The sequence below is a fragment of the Stegodyphus dumicola genome, chromosome 7 (assembly GCF_044657685.1).
Source record: "Stegodyphus dumicola isolate Sdum_Otavi_A_Nest chromosome 7, ASM4465768v1".
Taxonomy (NCBI): domain Eukaryota; kingdom Metazoa; phylum Arthropoda; class Arachnida; order Araneae; family Eresidae; genus Stegodyphus; species Stegodyphus dumicola.
Window position 1 is genome coordinate 16,853,313 of NC_140774.1, and position 10,988 is coordinate 16,864,300.

The following is a 10,988-nucleotide window of genomic DNA, read 5'->3' on the forward strand; positions in this document are numbered from 1 at the left end:
CTCTTCATTATGTGGATAAGCACTAAACTTTCAGAGCTGTGGTCCACTTCAGATAATTTCTGCTTACATATTAGAAGTTAGCAGCTTGGATTTTATAATTGGAAACTCTCAATTGATTTGATTTAACACTATAAAGTATATATATACACTGATATAACACTATAAATTCAGACATTGTTCATTTGAAAAATATTGGCTATTCCAATGTTCTACAGTCTTTTGAAGGATGCTGCATGAATTTAAGCTTAATAATAATTATATGTGACTTTTCTTTAAATTTGCTGTGATTTTTTTTGTTGTCGGATTGATACTGAAGGCAATCACCGAGTTTACTCTGAAGTAGATTGGAGATATCTAGCATCAAAATTTGTAACGCTTTGTATCTGTTTTTATATTATTGTAGAATACATAATAAATAAATGTTCACTGAGTAAAAGAATAATAACTTATTTACAATTAAGGCCATATAAATATGCATTTCAAAAAAGAGACATTGACAATTATAATGGATTAAACAAGCTCTTGACCAAGGATTTGACTGTGATGGTTATCCAGACATACCCTTAACTTCCTCCTGTATTTGGTGGAACCTGTATACTTTACTCAAGGATTTTTGTTGAAGAATTTGCTTCCTAACTACTTTCTGACTACTACTTAAATTTAGAAGGACATACTACTTAATCCTACAAGAATTTTTGTAATAGGTACTTCTAACAGGAATTTCAAATCTTTTATCTTAAATTCTGCTGCTGATAAACTTGTAGCCAGCTTTGGAATGATTCTTGGTAACATATCACCTTTGACAATTACTTTAATCAAACTTAAAATTTGAATCAACACTTTATAATCTTTACTGAATCCATGCCTCTCATTTTTTTAATAAATCAAGCAACAAAATTATATAAGCATGCACACACATATATACACTTACATCTGTATAGAATTAAGCATACAGACATTCACATTTCTACAAAATTTTATTTTGGTATTATTTAGTTACAGTTTTAGCTTAAAATGACTAATATGCAGTTTTGTTTACTAAAAGGAATAAATGAAAACCATAGTTTCACATGTAATGTAAAAACGAAACAGTGTAATCTTAAAGCTTGATATTTAGGGGAATGAATGTGAAATTCAGTTAATATAAAAATCCTCATCTAAATAATATCTTCTTGGATTCTTATTTACTGATAATTAGTTTTTAAGAGTGTGTATCAATAGAATTTTTTTTTTTTTTTGTTTATTGCTGGATGTCATCAGTGCCTTCTTAAGAGCCATATGGGCTTCTGGGCAAAAAGTGTGTTGGGGCCTAATCACTCATAGAAATGTAAATGTAAATGCCCGATAATATTAAACATATTTTTTGATGACATATTGCAAAAAATAGTCTTGTATAAATTGAACTTAAATGTGAAATATATTTTTAATAATGGCAAGTCAATTGATGCATATATTAGTTTTATGCATCTGGGCAAGAGCCCAGCAAGACTGCCCATAGGCTAAGAAGGGATCGGACGCCACGCAAGATTAATCTAAGAATTTTCAATGAATGTACTAAAATAATGTAAAGGAGAAAGTTGACCTGAAAAAGGTTTTTAAGACAGAGAATTAAATCATAGATATTATTGTTATGTATTAACGTGCACTTAATTTTTCTTCATTTAAAAGTTATAAGCAGTTGCTTCTCTCAGTAATATAGCATGTTTCTGTTGAGGGGGGGGGGAATCCACTTGAAAACCAGAGGAAATTTCAGATTATCTGGCTGTCGCTTTAATTTAAAGGAAAATAAAGTCTTTAATCAACTCACTGTATCACAGAAGGACTTGAATACAAGAAGTAAATGTTCATACTCTGAGATGAAGTTAGGTTAGATTATTTGAAACGGCAAAACCACTGGACTATTTGCCTAAGAGAAGTGTTTTCTTCATGGAGGATTTTGTGATTGAAACTTGTATTTATATTACACATGGGGAAAAACCATGCAGTCAATTCATTTGTAAATTTTGAGTATTCCAAGTCTCGGTCACTCAGGTACTGGTAGGGCTATTCAAGATAAAGAATTGGTGAAAAATAGAAGACTTTGTCCCTCAAGGAAATCAATGTGACTTTGCCCATTTATTAAATTCTCATTTGGCTTGTTTTGCATGATCCTAAAGTAAGAAAGGTGAAAATAGTGAGGAGAAAAAAAACAAACTAGTTAGAAATAAAAACCTTTCTTTACAAATGAAGACTATATTACCCTTTAAAGAAAATGACTGTAGTATCTCTAGAAAGGTGCAATGTTCATTTTATGAATTCAAGATTAAATTTTGGAATTTTTTCCACTATTGAGTAACTTTTCTGAACATAAGGAATATGTGTTTTAAGTTAGTTAGTTCAATAAATAAAGGTCTAAAGTAGAATGGTATGTTGTAGAAATCTGTAATGAAATAATTTCTCTGCTACCCTTTTTATTTTATTTTATTTTAAAGAACACTTTAATATTTTATTGGCATAATTTCAAAGAAAGTAAATAAATTGCATTTTTATAGTATGCAGTGGAGCACTATTCATATGTCTTTGAGAATATCACTCAAAACATCTGATTTGGACAGGGCACGACATTCTTGTCTGGTCTATTAAATTATATTCATTTTCTGCTGCACTTTCTAAACTTATGCACTTTCTAAACTTATTTCCTCGAATTTCGTTAGATCTATATTTGCCATTCAATAAATTCAGTTCTCAATTTGCAGCAAGGCAAAAACACTTATAAACTGAAAATATCTTCATTAAAAGTTGTAAAATACAGAAAAACTTTCAACAGTTTAAAAAATTTGTATAATTAAAATTACAGCATGTAATTTCATTATAATTAAAATTATAGTATGTAATTTTAATTATACATTATAACTATACAAATTGTATTATACAAATTATCACTTGTATTATACACTTATCACTTAACAAGCAATTCAGCCAGTGGGCAAGAAGACTGCACAAAATGAAAAGTTAACTGTGGGTCCCATTGGGCAAATAAGATGGTGCACAAACTGAATTCATTATTAAGAGTTTCAAATATAAACAAAGGGCAGCTTCGTTAGGCCTAGTCCCATTTAAACGTTTAAATTGTTGACAATTCTACAACTATTGAATGCAGATTAACTAAAAGCATAAAATCCTTAACCAGAACATAAGAACAACATAATTCTATTGTTTATAAAGCAAAAATGCACAATTTACCAGCATATAAGAATAAAAAATTAGAGCTCACCAAACTGTGTAAAAGGGTGGATATATACATATATTTTAACACTCTATGGCTAATCGTTTTGAAGTTATGGGAGATACAATTATGCACAGGTACATATCCATGGAAAATTCCCTTCTGAATCCATTTTACAATCCTTTTGGACAAAGTAGTTCTTTATTCTGTCCATACGTAGAGATGTCAAGCAAAAAATCGTCTAAATGGATTTGAGAGCGGTCAAAACGAATAGTTTTGTTGAGATATGATCCCGAAATTTTTCGCGATTAAAGTACCTCCTACAAGGAAATAAAAAGATGTATAACTGAGATTCCAGTTTGAAAATTTGACAAGCATGTTTTAGTTGAAAAGTTCAATGGTACGATTAATATCAGGTGTTCTCAATCTTTTTTGCTTCCTATATCCCTTTCACAATTGCTAAACGATCATTCCATCCGTCTCCATTCCAAATCTCACAAAATGCATATACATTTATTTAAATTTAGATTTTTTTAATATGTTTTATAAATTAAACAAGAAAAAGTATAGAACATATTGATAAATACCAACACTTGAATTAAAGTAGTTTTTTTATATTCATAAAATAAAACTAAATGCTTAACAAGTAAATAAAAAAGCTGACTGCATCCCCCCCCCATCATACCTAATCCCCCATGATTGAGAACTCCTGTATTATACTTTTATTTATACAAATTTAGTTTTATCATTCTTACTTTTGGGTTTGTTAGTATTTAAAAAAAAAACAATTGAAATAATTTTGCTTTTAAAATTACAAGAATTCAAACTTTATAATTTTTAATAAAAATAAGAATGACCACATATTTGTTTTACTTGCTCGTCTTGCAAATGTAATAAAATTTTACAGGAAGATTTTTAGCATGAATGTGGTTTAACTTTTCTCAAAGAAAACTGCCACCAAGCATCATTTGATATAGAGTCCTTGGCAAACAGCAATTCAGTTTACCTTACCACTGGCATGGGAACTTACCGGGAAACTTATCTGGTTAATAGAATTCATTGTGTGTTCTGTTTCATTTTATAAATCACTTTTCCATCCATTAGCTGAATTTGGACTTCCGTCTACTCTGAGAAAACCCATAATTTCCTTTCTTTCCTCTTTATCATAGAGTAACATTTCCATTTGCTACTGAGAAAACGAAATGATAATTTTCGAGGAAAATGTTTGAATTGGGAAAAGAAATGTCGATGAATAATTCTGAGGGAAAAAAATAAAAGATAATTAAAGCTATGCATATTGTATAAACGAAATATTCCAGTTTTTTATATGAATCGGGACAGATATGTTTTAGATTACAAACATATAAAAGGTGCTTCAGAATATTAAAAATATTTCTTTAAAATATCACCCAAGTATTCAATTGTCGAGAATAAGAAATCTTGCTACTTTTGTATTAACGCAACCACCTTAGTAGAAGTCGCCAAATTTTTAGAATGTGCCAAACTCTGGCAACCATGTTCATAACAAGACCTCAGGCAACCATACTTAATACAATTCTTCAGTTTACCAATCTCGCTATTCTTGTATGCGTTCTTTTTTGTTGTATTCCAATTTCCAACAGTTTGTACAGATAAATCTTGACAATTTTTGCTTTGAACTCAGTTATAAATTTGCTATGTGGAATTTGCCAGCAATGAAAGAAACCGTGGTAAGATTTTTTGCAGGAATTATGTAGATTATTTTGCTGCAAAATCGCTAAAAGAGAATAAGTGTTTGATTCTGTTAAAACAAACGCCGCGAAATTTTTACCAATACAAAAGAGATAAAAACTAGCTTTAAATAGATTTATTAATTAACTTGTAGGATAGACACCTAATTAGAATGTAAAATAAATAAATGATTATTAAATTTTTGCAACTGAATTGAGTGATGACTTTAATCATCATTCTTTTTCATCCGTAAAAATTCGCTGAACTGCACAGTGGCTCATATTTGTTTTTTGTTTTTATTTACACATATCAGTTGCTAAATATTAGCGAAATGACTTTGTAATTTCACATGTAGTTATTAACCATCCTTTTTAAAAACCTTTTTTTTTTTTTTTTAAGGGGAGGGATGTTCAAAAAGTTTTGGAAATGAACTCACGTAAGTATTCGGGCACTTTTGAACAAACACTTTATATTGAATAAAAACATGAAAATAACGGGATAAACAGTTATTTCGTTGAATAACCTTTAATTAAAATGACCCTTTTTCATTCGCTTTGGCATGAATTTAACTCTTTTTTTCGTGTCAGAAAGTTTCGTTTTATTCCATTCTTCAGTAACAACTACTTCTAGTAGAGCTTTCACAGAAATGTTATACTTTTTTTATTCTTTATCCAACTTATTCCATATATGTTCAACAGGACTGAAGTCCGGAGAATAGGGATGAGTTTTGATAACTTCGAGACAGATGTGTAATAACCATAAGCGAATATGTAGTGCTGCAATGAAACATTCCCAAATCATTATGCTATACTCTTGTTCTTAAACTTGAGGAATAGAATTTTCGTATTCAAGTTTTCATTTCGCTTTCGCCACACAGCGATTCGCCCATCAGACCCCAATATATTCAAATTCGGCTAATCTGCAAATATAACGTTTTTTCAAATATGGTAAATATTTGCAAACACGAAGCGTATTTTACTTACCTTCTTGTTGATAAAAAATGTTCTTCATGCTGATCGCCCCACTGTATCCATGACTCTTGTGGCCCAACAGCGGCCGAGAGGTAAAAGCGGTTGAACAGTGGCAGTTCAATCTGGGGCTCGAGTCCTGGTGAACGAGCTGGCTGCGTTATGTGTAACCTGGATACGAGCCAGTTTCCCAAAAAGACCTGCCCAAGGCATTCCTCTCTTTCCGCATATTGTTTAATGGCGAAGCAAGTAATAAAAAAATATAAACTCTTGTAAAATTTTCGTGGTTTATTTTAATGGTTTTCACCATTCTTTTTTGTTTTACAGCCGAAAACATCGAGGACGAAAACGTCGCGGAGAAAAACAACGCAAAGTGAAAACTTCGTGCTACAAAACATCGTGGGAGAAAACATCGCAAAGAGAAAAACATCGCAGTTCTAAAACATCGTGGTACAAAACATCGTCTTCGATAATAAAGCGGTTCAAAAACTTCGCAGTTTAAAAACGTCGTCGTCGAAAATATCGTGGTAAAAAATAAAGTATCTGCGAATCATCGCATGACGATAACATCGCAGACATGCTTTTTTCAGGCTTTAATAATTGTAAATGGATATTCCCATAATGATTTGAGAGCGCAAGTTGGAAAGAAAGATAACTTTTACTTTCATATTTTTTATTAACTAATAAGTTTTTGCTGAGAAAATAAGAAGGAAACTTAAGCATCGAAAATTAATGTAACTTATAGTACTTAATGGAATTTTAAACCGACATAGTTAATTAACAAAGGCCATTAATAAATAATTTTTTATAAAGATTTTACTGGTAATTTTTCACGAGAAGTATAATCTATAAGTTGCATTTAATTTTCGATGCTTAAGTTTTCTTACTTTTTTAGCAAAAATTTATTAGTTAATAAAAAAAAATGTGAAAGTAAAAATTATCCTTCTTTACATCTTGCGCTCACAAATCATTATGGGAATATCCATTAACAATAATTAAACCTGAAAAAAAGCATGTCTGCGATGTTATTCTCATGCGATGATTTGTAGATACTTTATTTTTTACTACGATATTTTTCGACGACGATGTTTTTAAACCGCTTTATTTTCGACGTCGATGTTTTGTACCACGATGTTTTAGAACTGCGATGTTTTCTCTTTCTGATGTTAAACCTGAAAAAAAGCATGTCTGCGATGTTATTGTCATGCGATGATTTGTAGATACTTTATTTTTTACCACGATATTTTCGACGACGATGGTTTTAAACCGCTTTTTTTTCGACGTCGATGTTTTGTACCACGATGTTTTAGAACTGCAATGTTTTCTCTTTGCGAAGTTTTCTCCCACGATGTTTTGTAGCACGACGTTTTCACCTTGCGTTGTTTTCTCCGCGACGTTTTCGTCCGCGATGTTACCGGCGGACACCCTTTTTTGCCTGCAAAAAATCTCCAAACTTCTTCAAGATGGTTTGTGGAACACCAGACGTACCAAAACACCTTACCCTAACAAGCCAAGTGATTTACTATCTGAGTGACCTGTTAACGAAGTTTGACTATAAGAATATTAATTTATAACCTCATTAATGACAATTATGCACAAATTAGAAATAATAGGTTGTAGAGACATTAGGTATTTTTTGGAAGCAGGAGTCACGAAAAATGAGCAACGCCTTCGCTGGAAATCGAATCACGGACTTTTGGAATACGCGCCCAGCGTGCAGACCACCACACCACGAAGGCATGCCAAGAAGGCGGGAGAAATACCTTATTAGGTAACAAATGACAATGTTCTGCGACAACAGAAGCAAATAATCGCAGTAATTCATATCTTTAGCTTCTATCGGCATTAAATTTTAAGAAGTGGATTAGGATCCGGTTAAGTTTTAATATTCAAAACTGATAGCCGTTATAGAAGCTATGGGGTTTGTATTTAGAATCGGACATGCAGCAGCATTCATTTATCATCGAAACAGTGATGTATGAGACACTATATTATGATTTAATTAACTTAAAGCTTCTGTTCAGAATGACGAGGTCCTACCTGAGATAATATATCATTCAAATAATATTCTCTTTAGTGTAACACGGTTCTCCTTTCTATACAAACAGATCTCCAAGAATATAGTTGGTTTCGTCTTACGAAAGTGTGTTATATAATTCTATAAAAAAATCCAATGCTGAACTTCTTTAAAATCGTTTATAAATGAAGGCCGAATTTTTGCGGCCAGATATCATCTACATAATTTTATAAAATTTTAGTATAGCTTCTATAGACTTAGGTAAAAGGATTCTATAGAGATTTGTGCAGCGATTCTATAAAACCTTTTACAGTTTCTAAAGATCCTATGCATAGAATCATACATAAGAATAGAATCAACTAATAGCATTCTACTGAAAATGTCAGATCGAATTATAGAAAATCAGGCTTTAGTTCTACAGAATTCTAAACAAGTTTTCTTGCTATAATTTTTTATAAAAGGTCCTATAAAAGCATTTCAGTGTTAAAAAGCGTTGTAAAACTCAGCAAAATTTCCTTTGAGGTTAAAAAGAATTAATTAAGTTTTCTTTATTGAATAGAATTTTTTAATTTAAATTTTTAAATGATTATTGACAATGGAGGACGTAAAAACTTTCGGGAAAAATGTGGTTATTTTACTAATAAAAAATTTCTAAGAGTTAAGTTGAATTAAAATTGAAAAAGACTTTCTCTTGATAGGGCTATATATGCAATAACTAATATAGGATACAATAACTAATATTAGTTAATAATATAATATATTAACTAATAACTAATATATGCAAAAACTAATATTTTGGGAATTAAAAAATTAACTGCATAAATTTAATCTTTTAAGAAATTTTATGATTTAAATTGATTTTACGTTTTTGATGAATTTACTATAGCAGTACTGCAGAAAAAAATTGCTGAAAATGTTGCATGAATTTAGAAACTGAAGGAAAAGTAAAATTCTATTCAAATATGATTCAACACTTATGAATAACAAGAGATTTTACTTCCTTGGACAAAGTACAGGAAGTATTAAAATCGCGGAAAAATTTCCGGCATCATATTTCGACGAAAATATTCATTTTAACCTCTTTGAAAAATTTTTAACCTGTGATATCTGTATGTACGGACAGAATAAAAGACTTTTTCCCGCAAACGAATTGTAAAACATATTTAAAATGGATTCGTAAGAGTTTTTTTTAAGGTTTCTCGCATAACTTAAAAAAGAGTACCAGCAGAACGATGAAATTTTGTTTACGGGACTGCTATAACATCTAGTTGTGCACCTCCCTTTCTCTGTGCAATCGGGAGCACTAAACGTGTATAATATATATACATATATTTCCCCCTGCTCTGACACCCGGCTCAGTGAGCTAGGTTTATTTATTCTTATATGATGGTCAGTTGTGAAAGTGATTGAATTATGTTGTTCTTATGTTCCGGTTAAGGTTTCTATGGCTTTAGTTAATGTGAATGCAATTGACCTTCTAGCCATTTTACTTTTATTACACATCTTAATTTGTTCCAAAATAAAATGTTCTATTCCTCAAGTAAGATTCTAAAATGATTTTTATTCAACGTATGCTTCCTAGTTATACAGTGGTAAGTCATAGTTCGTTTTTAACTACTATGCTTTTGACATAGCTATAAATGTTTTCAAATTCAGTCCATAAAGTAAGTTTAGTATTTCCGTTTAATATATTTTTACATACTCTCATTTCAACAGCTTCTTGTCCAAGAGACACTGCTGTATTCATACGAAGTGATAGTTAGATACGTTTCCCAACTTTAGGCTGTAGATTAAAACTGAGCAATAAAATATAATTTCCATCAGCAGATTTGATGTCAAATTAAATTTGAATTATCAGAAATGTTTAGCTTATTCCATAATGAAGAAGAAAAATCCTCAAAAAATGCAGTTTTGTCCTTTTTCAAAAATTGATTAAAAATATATTTATCCGTATTGGCTATTTTTTCCTCTTCATCCTCGGAGATGTCGGATTATCAGATAAATATTTTCGACAATCAGAGAAAATGCATGAATAAGCATCGTTTATAATTTAGGGTGCCCTTTACAAACTTAAACAACAATGACTACATTTTTCGATAAATAATCGTACCGAATGATATCATCTTCTCAAAAACATTTCTCGCATACAACGCTCACTCAGAATTTTTTTATTCTAAAAATCCCGTTTTAATGTATCTTTTGGAAATTTGAATATCTGTATATATTCATTGGTTTTAACGTAATTCGATTTGCAGACTGAAACGCAACATCGTGCAGGCATGAAAGTAGACTTAATTCATTTTAGCTCTACATAGAAAGTCGATAGCTATATTTATTAACAAATACTAATGAAATAAGTAAACTTAACTATCAGTGTGTACTTAAAAACCAAAACAGCATACCTGCTTTACTTAAATTACTTAACTCAAATTTAGTAATAAGAAATACATGAATAATGAAAAAACATACTGCAACGTTAATGAACGGCTCACAAACTAACACAGCAATTCTTCGCTTACAGAGTCCACAGAGAAGCGCGAAGGGTGAAAGTTCAGACGTCTTTCGTGACGTCAAATCACGTGACTTTGAAGCTGACCAGGCCATCTATTCCCGAAGGTCACGTTTAGCCCAGAATGTTCTCGAACACAAGCCGAAAGCTATATAAACCCTGCTGGCCCGCAGTTAGCATTGAGTGTGTGCCTCGAGAGTGCGAGTTAGTGTGTGTGCCTCGTCTAGCGAGCTGATAGTCAGTCATTGAGCGAGTGTCTCGAAGTCTAGCGCCGAGGTGGTCGTCGAGTGCATCGAGAGAGTCTTTTAGTGTATCGCGAGTTAGTGCATCTTCGAGTTTTGTTTTAGACTATGCTGAGTCGAGAGCTATACTAATGTGTATCGTCGAGTGCATTGCGAGTTGTACCGCGGAGAGTCTAGAGAGTACGTGGAGTTTCGAGAGCGACCAAGCAGAGTCGGGAGCTGTACTGTGATGCTTCGCAGTAAAGCTGTCTCCACCGTGATAGCTTGATAACCTGAAGCCTGTGTCGCTGATCGTGTCAATGTGTTTATAGTAGTTCATCGACGACTGCAAATCGTG